The sequence below is a fragment of the Panthera leo genome, chromosome C2 (assembly GCF_018350215.1).
Source record: "Panthera leo isolate Ple1 chromosome C2, P.leo_Ple1_pat1.1, whole genome shotgun sequence".
In the NCBI taxonomy this organism is placed as follows: domain Eukaryota; kingdom Metazoa; phylum Chordata; class Mammalia; order Carnivora; family Felidae; genus Panthera; species Panthera leo.
In genome coordinates this window covers 112,751,638-112,760,729 of record NC_056687.1, presented here as the reverse complement: position 1 = coordinate 112,760,729, position 9,092 = coordinate 112,751,638, and the positions used below count along the sequence as shown (strand labels likewise).

Sequence of the window (9,092 nt, the reverse complement as noted above, 5' to 3'; positions counted from 1 at the left end):
ATGAAATTTCACCAGATGGAATTAAAACCTGTTACTATCATGGGTGAAGATAAATGAAAATATTAAATGTGCAATCTTTTTGAAGTCATATGTCAATAATAGATATTAGTGTTTACTTACACCTTAAGGAAATTATTTATATATATATATAATATATTTTATTTTAAATTTTATTTTAAAATATATATATTTATGTACTAATTTGTATAGTAACTTTATGTACTAATTTATTTTTAAGTTTTATTATTTTAAACTATATATCTACATGTATATATATCTGTGTGTGTGTATATATATATATATATATATATATATATATATGTATGTATATGTGCATGTTCTAATTGGTTTTCTTTCTGTGTTAGTACAGAAAAACAAAAATGTGTTTAATTTAAATACTAATAGTTGAGGGCACCTGGGTGGCTCAGTCAGTTAAGCGGCAGACTTTGGCTCAGGTCGTGATCTTAAGGTTTTTGAGTTGGATCCCCGCAGTTTGTGAGTTCAAGCCCTGTAAAATCGGGCTCTGTGTTGACAGCTCAGAGCCTGGAGTCTGCCAAAGATTCTGTGTCTCCCTCTGTCTGCCCCTCCCCTGCTCACGCTCTGTCTCTGTCTCTCAAATAAATAAATAATATTAGTAGTTGAATTGTCAAAAATTCAAAATTCTGTTTCTTCTATTGCCTGTTCCTAAACAAACAAAAACAGACAACTACAATTTAAATGGTTCTCCATTCCATTCTCTTTAGGGTGGATTAAGTTATAGATGAGTAGACCGCCCTAGGGAAAGTCTGTGAACAAAAATTAGGCAACCTAATAGTGGCTCAATCTTAAAAGATTTTGCCAGATTTAGAAATAGTCAGTCCTGCATTAGGTTTGACTCTGCTTTATGCCAGTTTATACTTCTCCGTGGATTTTTGCTTTTTTACATTTAAAGCAAGTTTACTGCGTCCTGTGGAGAAAGGTTACACTTGGAGACCTTTTAGTTGGAGAGATTTGCCCTTCTTGGGTTGAGTTCATTGCCATTTGTTGCTGTGAGACTTAAGTAATCAATGATATGAAATCAATCCAACTATAAAAATAACCAGCTGCCAAGTCTTAACAGCATCAATTCAAAGAGAGTGTATCCCTTGTAGCCTCCTTAAAAATGTGTTGAGCAAAGGCCTTCTTTGCACATTCTGGGGATTATCGTCCCAACTTTCCAGTCATGTGTGTGCAATCATATTAGGGATTTTATCTGGACAAATACTTCCTAAGTGTCTGTTAAAGGCCTAAAGGCAGTTCTGTTATCTACCTTAAGTTTTAATACATTTTTACCCAGGTTGACTTTGTCCTATTAGGGCCAACTAACAACATTAACTTTTTATGTTAAAGAAAAATCTTTTTCCTGTGTAAGGACCTCAAGTTTTCCCTGTAACGATGAGATACCTTGACTTTGCACATGGGATTTTTATAAAAAGCTCACAGAGGAGGAAGGGAGCTGGGGTCCCCGTTGTCCACTTGAGGTAAGCGACCCTTTCTCTTCTGGAGCTGGGCTGGGGCCATATGGCATAGGCTTTCCCCTCCCTTAGTAACATAACAGTCAGATGGTACTATTTAGAAGCTCTGGCCAGTGATACAGACTAAGTCTAGTAATGAAGAAGTTAGCGTGAGGCAGCCTTTACGTATGTGTCCTAAAGCGTATCATGCCAATCTCAAGTTGGGACTCGTTCACGCTGGTCTTACTTAACATTCAGAGAGGGAAATAGTACACGTTTAGTCACGAAAAAAGTGTAATAGCTTTGATGAAAAGAGCAGCTAAAAAACAGCCCATAACTTTATTACTGTTCAAATCACCGAGAGGTTAACCTGCATAATTTTTTTCTGCTGATTTTTATAGCAAGTCTCTTATTTCATAAAAGCCACAGGAGACTTTATAACCATAATTATCTTGCTGCTTCATTGGAAGGTCCTATTAAATGTAGGGAAGCTCTTTTAATAACATTGTTTTAGCCTTTACAAACCCCAAATTTATTTTGAATACGGGACGACATCCTGGGATGTGTTTGTGTTTCTTGACCACCACAATGTTTTAAAAAATGTGTTTTTTTTTTTCATTTTTTTTTAACTAAAGATGATTGTTTTTTCTTCTCGTATTATTTTTTAAATATTTATTTATTTATTTATTTATTTATTTATTTATTTATTTATTTATTTAGACAAGGAGAGCAAGCAGGGGAGGGGCAGAGAGAGGGTGAGAGAGAGAGAGTCCCAAGCAGGTTTGCACTGTCAGTGCAGAGCCCAGCATGGGACTCCATCTCAGGAACTGTGAGATCACGACCTGAGATGAAATGAGGAGTCAGTCGCTTAACCCACTAAGCCACCCAGGCATCCCATTTTCTAATATGATTTTTAAAGATGCTAAACCTACAGACAAATTGAAATAATGGTTCAAATAGATTTCATCTCAACTCACATATTGTTCACCTGTTTCACATTCCCCCCCCATCCCCAATATGTTCGGTGGACCTGTTTGAAATTATAGTCAGTGTGACGAATGCTTTGCCCTTAACTGCTTCAGCATATTTCCTGAAAACAAAGATATTCTCCTGCCCAATCACAGTGCTATTATCAGTCGAGATTAATGTTGAAGCAAAATATTTTAAAATATACTGTCTGCATTAAAATTTTGCAATTTCCCTTTTAATTTTAATACCCTTTTAATTTTTTTGATGTGGCTTGCAATCACTGGTCACACCTTGCATTTAGTTTTAGGGTCTTTATTTATTTATGACCTTGTTTTTTAAGTTTATCTATTTTGAGAGAGAGTGAGAGAGAGCGTGAGTGAGAGCGAGTGAGCTGGGGAGGGACAGAGAGAGAGGAGGAGAGACCAAGAATCCCAAGAAGGCTCTGAACTGTCAGCAAAGAGCCCAGTGTGGCTCCATGTGGGGCTCGGACTCATGAACCGAGAAATCATGACCTGATGAAATCTGACCGAAACCAAGGGTGAGATGCTTAACTGACTGAGACACCCAGGCACCCCTACTTTATTTTATTTTTGGAAAACTAAAAAAAAAAAATTACTTTAGAGAGAGCACACATGAGCCTGGGAAAGGCAGAGAGGGGGATAGAGAGAGAGAGAGGCTTAAGTAGGCTCTACCCTCAGTGTGGAGCCTGACAGAGAGGGGTGTTGGGGGAGGAGGAGTGATCTCTCCCATTACCCTGGTATCATGACCTGACCTGAAATCCAGATACGGATGCTCAAGCTACTGAGCCACCCAGGTGCCTGGGTTTTACTGTCTTTTTAGATTTTTAATCTTTAGAACAATCTCTCTGCTCTTTTGCTTTTTAATAAAGTCCCCTTGGATTTTGAAAATAGGTTTGTTCTGTATTTGCTAGACTCCATTCTGTGAGATATGCAGTAGGGGCTGCTTTCACATGTTTTTGAGGTAGTTTGGAAGTATTAGCCTAAAGTCTATATTGGAGTTTGGAATTTTGAATTTATATAGGAATATCTAGAATCTTGTTTTGGACATAGATTTGGTTCATGGAGCATGAACCAAAATCGGTCGATCCATACTCTGTTTTTTGGGGGGGGGACACAGGATGACTTTTTCAACTTTTTTGGTTTCATTGTTCTATAAAAGGAGGATTCTGGTTTAGTTAACAGAATTTTAGATGAGAATCCCCATAACCTTACTGATTTTTCAAAATATAGTCTAAAGAGACAGAAGCATGCAAGGAAAGAATGTGTTTCTAGAATCTTAGAAGGAATGAAAATTAGGTAACATTATTGATAAGTTTTTCTAAATCCTAGAAAGAATCCTTTACCCTATTCCTACTTACCACCTTTTTAGTGGGAGACATTGGGAAATGTATTACCAAGGCTTATCTTGGCCTCCTAGTCATTTCTCCCTTCCATATGATTTTTTTCTTTCCATGTAAAGGGCCTGCTAGTCTTTTGTAATACACTAACTCATTACAGAACAAAAAGAGGCAGAGATTTAATGGAAACATGGCTCAAATTGCTCTGTCTTGCCCATATCTTTTCCATGGAGCCAGAACATACAACAAGGATTGTAGTAAAATCTTCAGCAGATCTTACTGTTCGATCTCTCTGTACACAAAAGTCACTCTAATTGTGGCTCACATCCAGTAGTTGAGATTTTTTGCGGAGTATAATTATTACAAACCCTTTAATGTTCCCTTGCCGAGATTGGTATCTTTAGGTCCCTATGCTTGAATTACTGTGTTTAATCTGTCATTTGAAATGATTTGTATCTATCAGGTCTGCTTTAAATAAAGCACTTACCTTTTTCTGGTATGAGAACTTCATGTGTAATGGTTGATTAGAGGGAAGAGATGGTTTGGAGATTGAGTGTGGAGATATGCCTGCATATGACTCCTGACCTCTTATTGATCCTCTCCCTTGTGCTGTGCTACTTAGTTTTGGAAATTTTGCTTGAGGCAGTGTTGGGTCATAACCAGAGGCTAGTAACTATAGGGTCATACAGACTGGAATGTGGATTTCTGCCCCTCCAGTTCATACCTTTTTTTACTTGGGACAAACAATTAACATAGCTGAATCTGTTTCTTCTTCTGGAAAATAAGGTTCGGGATGGCTACCGTGTAATATACTAAAGATTAAATGAGATCATATACAGGATAATTCCTACATTATTTATACCTTGGTTGGTATTAGTAAACAGTAGCTTCTTTTTTCCTGTCTTCGTCCTCTGTTTCTCCCTCCAGGAGGCCAAGTGAGTAAGTGAATGAATGGGAGTGTCTGAATGTAAATTTGGAATGATCAAAAATTGAAAACATTCCTCAACTAAGAAGTCAGAGTAGGTCCATAATGTTTTAGTTGCCCCTAGAAAGCTCCTGGTTTTCCTTTAATGATGAGCTGATCATTACTTGAAACACTCATTATATTCTTTCTTGACCGTTTTGTCTTCTGAAAAGGAGGAAATTAGAATAGCTTATGTAGCCTGACACTGTGGGAAAGTGTAAAAGCTGAGACCAGTATTTGTTGGAGGAGAAAAGAGCTGGTCTCAGGAGGCTTACCATGTTTGGGTTAATGCTTCATTTACTTGCAGTTTAGGCATTTTTGGTTGCAGGAAATTTTAGTTACAGAGTTAAGTCGAGTAAGAAGGATAAAAAGTGTTGAGTGTTATATGTCTATATGATGTAAATTTTAATGCACAAAGCCAGTATTTTTAAAAAGCTGTAGAAATATTCAGATATGCATTAGCTAAAATTGTTCATGATGAATGCCACTAAGTATAATCAGATATAAGCATGTAGTGTTTACACTGACTTTTAAAATAAAGATACACATTTTAATTACTATACCCCAAGATGTTACATTTTTGAATTTGGGTTTTATTACAGAAGTGGCAAAAATTCACATTTTTGTCACAGGATTTTTTTTTTTTTTAACTAGTTTACCTCCTTACTTTAAGTGTTAAATTCCGTTTCCTTTCTCTTCTCTATTCTTTTTTTCTCTTTTATAGCCGTTCCCTGCGTTCTCAACTCCCATTCCTATCACTTGGTGTCCCCCCCCCCCCCCCCATCTTCTGTGCTTTTCTCTACACATACTTTATACTAGAGTGGGTGGGGTTGCTAGGAATCAGAAACCCAGGTAATGTTAATGTCTGAAATAGCGTACCCATTTTCTGGCTGAAGCTGGATTCTCTTGGTTGCCTGGTTATACCCAGCATGTGTTTGGCCTTCTGCTATGTTTGCTGTTTCACATGGAACACAGTCAGTCTGCACTGCAGAGGAAGGGGCCACTCTACTGTTCTTATAAATCCTTGGAGAAAGCCGAACTAGAGTAACAGCTGTTGTTTTTTCCTCCTTGGAACTCTTGCAAACTGACTTGTCCTTTATGGCAAGATGAGTGTTGCTCCCTCACTGTCCATTACAAATTTGGCTCTACCCCACCTCCTTCTCAGTGTTAATCACTGACCTCATACATACAGATTCATCATGTTTGGTCTTTCCAGAGCGTTTGATGTTGTTGACTATTACTTCCTCCTTGAATCTCTCTTGTTCCTTGATTTCCAGTATACTGGATCCCTTGTTGCTCCTTTTAATTCACCCTCCACCTTACACCCTCTAAACTCCCCATTCTGGCATGTCTTCTGTCTGTTCTGTACATAACACTTGTGTAGCATGGCCCCCGGGGTGCTCAACTCATTCTTTCCATCACTGTCTCAAAAAGATATCCCCTGGCCTTCTAATCTAGCCATGTTTTCAGAGCTGTGGATCCATATCTTGCCCCCACTGGCTAAATTTATTGACCCTGATCTCTGACACATTAAATTCATCATACCCAGAGTCTGCTTCTTGTATTTCCTTTAGAATGCAACACCTCACTCAACCTAACTATCTTCAGAGCAATGAATCTCAATTGGAAGAGGGTAGGGTGGGGATTATGGGTCCCATTGAAAATACATACTGCTATTAATGAGTACATTTTACATATAATCTCCCTACTCTCAGATGGTCTTGGACTCAAAACCTCTCTCTGAAAATGTCTCTAAGGTCCATGTCAGTTTCCCCCCCCCGGTTCTTGCCTGCATAGATAGAAGACTTTTTTTAATTGATCTGTCCTCAATTAAAGGACAGATTGCTCTTTCTTCAATCTGTAATCATCCTACCAGTACTGGTAAATTGATTTTCCTAAAGCACCAGCAAAGAGCATGTAGTTCTTCTCTTCCGAAACCTTCCGTGTCTTGTAAAGAAGTCCACATAGTACAGCACGACACCAGAGCGCTCTTCTGTAGGATCCTGTGCTCCATCCCTAGGCTCATCTTCTACGTTCACCTGCTGCAGCCTCTGGCCCCCATGGCCCCTTGTGCTCCGACCATAGCACTGTCCGCACCCCTAGCTGAGCCTTCCTCCAAACTGCTTTGGGTGTAGAGATGTTCCTTTTTGAATGCTATTTTCTCCTTCAAGATCCTGGTCACGGTGTCATCTCATCCAAGCCCTTCCTCAGTTTCACCATTTGGAATTAGCTACCTTTTCCTCTCCATTTTTACGGTGAATTAATCATGTCTCTCATATGGCTTCCATATTCGGCTTCATTGTGGGTTGTGTGCCTGACTGTTGTGTGCTTCCAGAAAGGTAAAGGACCCTGCACTGAAGTATACAATGAAGGAATGACTGACTCAGTGAATCAGTGAACCCACTCTTGGGGATTTTACTTCTCTCAAAAATTCTCAAGTGCCACAGGTGCTAGTGGGACTGAACCACTCAAACCCCTAAAGTTGTGGAAGCATTTGTGTTGAGACCTCCCCCGTCCTCTTCAGGAGCCACCTCGTTACCATCCTCACCGCTAGGGTGTGATATTTAGCTTGTCCTGATGGTGTAGCAGAGCCATGGAGGCCTTGTGCCTGAGCCGCCTGCCTGGATCTTGGCCACAGTTCTGCCTCTGCTTGCTGGCAGGTCATGCGCACCATGGGCAAGGTGTCTTCTTGCTTTGTGTCTCAAATTTTTTTTTTTTTTATCTCATTGTCAACAGAAAACCCTATGGTATCTACCTCATAGGGTTGAAGTGGGAAAGTGATAATCTTTACAAAGCACATAGCATAGCACCTGGCACATAGCAAGCATTCAGTAATGACTGCAGACTGTCTGTGTAAGGTCCTGGGAAGTTCTTGATCACTTCTAGGTCAGGGCTAATTACCTGGCAGCATCTGGGCTAGTTATGGCCCACACATGAATGTATTGTTTTTGCAGGGTCAAGGAGTGTGGAGGTGGCTGCGGAAGTTTTGAAAAGAGCAGGAAATGTAGGAGACTGGGTTTATTATTTCTCTTGAGAAAATTAGACTATCTGAGATGGTAAATATAGTGGGTAAGAATATAGGCTCAGAAGCAAGAGTGAATTACAGTCCTAGTCCTGTTCCATATAAGCTGTGTGACCCCCATGCGAGTTGCTTAACTTCTCTGTTTCTCAACTTCTCTATTTTTAAAACGAAGATAACTATCGCACTTTATAGACTTGCTGGGATTATTAAATGGGACAGTCTAATGATAGCTCTTGCTTCGTACATAATAAATAGTACTGTGTGCTGCTCTTGTTGCCACTGATGTCCATTCTTCTGCTCTTGCTACACTGGGCCGGCAACACTGGGCTTCCAGTCCCTCCTGTGACAACAGTTGCCACTGAGTAGTAGAGGCCCCCATAAGTTGGGCATGACTTTTCAGGTAGCCACATCCTCCCCCATTACCTGTAGCCTTATATCTGCTCTCTTAATGACAATTTTGTCGATGTCTTGTTGACAGATGCCACTCCTGTGCGTTCATGTCCAAGAGAGCTGTGCTGTGAATCAGTGTTTAAGGCAACATGAACCTTAAGGAACATTTAGCACAATAGTTATTAATGTGTGCTCCAGACCAATAGTATCAGTATCCACCGGAAACTTATTCTCAGGCCTCACCCCAGACCTACTGAATCAGAAACTCTGGGGGTGCGCCTAGCAATCTGTGTGTTAAGAATCCCTCTGGCTGGTTCTGATACCCGCTGCAGTTTAAGAACTACTGATGTAACACATGAGTCGTATGTCCATATTACTGACGTCCAGTAAAAGTAGTTACATTTAACTTTTTACAGAAGCCCTTGTTTGTGATGTGAGCTCACATATTATGTTAAAGCTCACTACTTACTTTTTTTTCTTTTTGCTCTTTTTTCTGTCATTAATGGCTATGGTAGAGCATCTCATTCTGTAAGTATTCTAGAATTTGGTATTTGTGATTGCTAGTTTGGGAATTTCTTTTCAAATAGTTGCTTTGTATTTTGTGAGTATTTTTTTTTTTTAATGTTTATTTATTTTTGAGAGAGAAAGAGAGAGAACAAGGCAGGGAGAGGCAGAGAGAGAGGAGACACAGAGTCCAAAGCAGGCTTCAGGCTACAACCTGTCAGCACAGAGCCTGACCTGGGGCTTGAACCCACGAATGGTGAGATCATGACCTGAGTTGAAGTTGGATGCTTAACCAACTGAGCCACCCAGGTGCCCCTGTGAGTGTGATTTAAAGGTGACTCTAGGGGCGCCTGGGTGGCGCAGTCGGTTAAGCGTCCGACTTCGGCCGGGTCACGATCTCGCAGTCCGTGAGTT

At 39.9% G+C, this 9,092-nt stretch overlaps 1 protein-coding gene across 21 annotated transcripts in view; it reads left to right on the top strand.

The window, feature by feature from the left end:
- The window catches only part of MED12L (mediator complex subunit 12L), a 333,748-nt gene that overhangs the window by 222,513 nt on the left and 102,143 nt on the right, over positions 1-9,092 (top strand). The gene's annotated exons all lie outside the window — the stretch shown is intronic.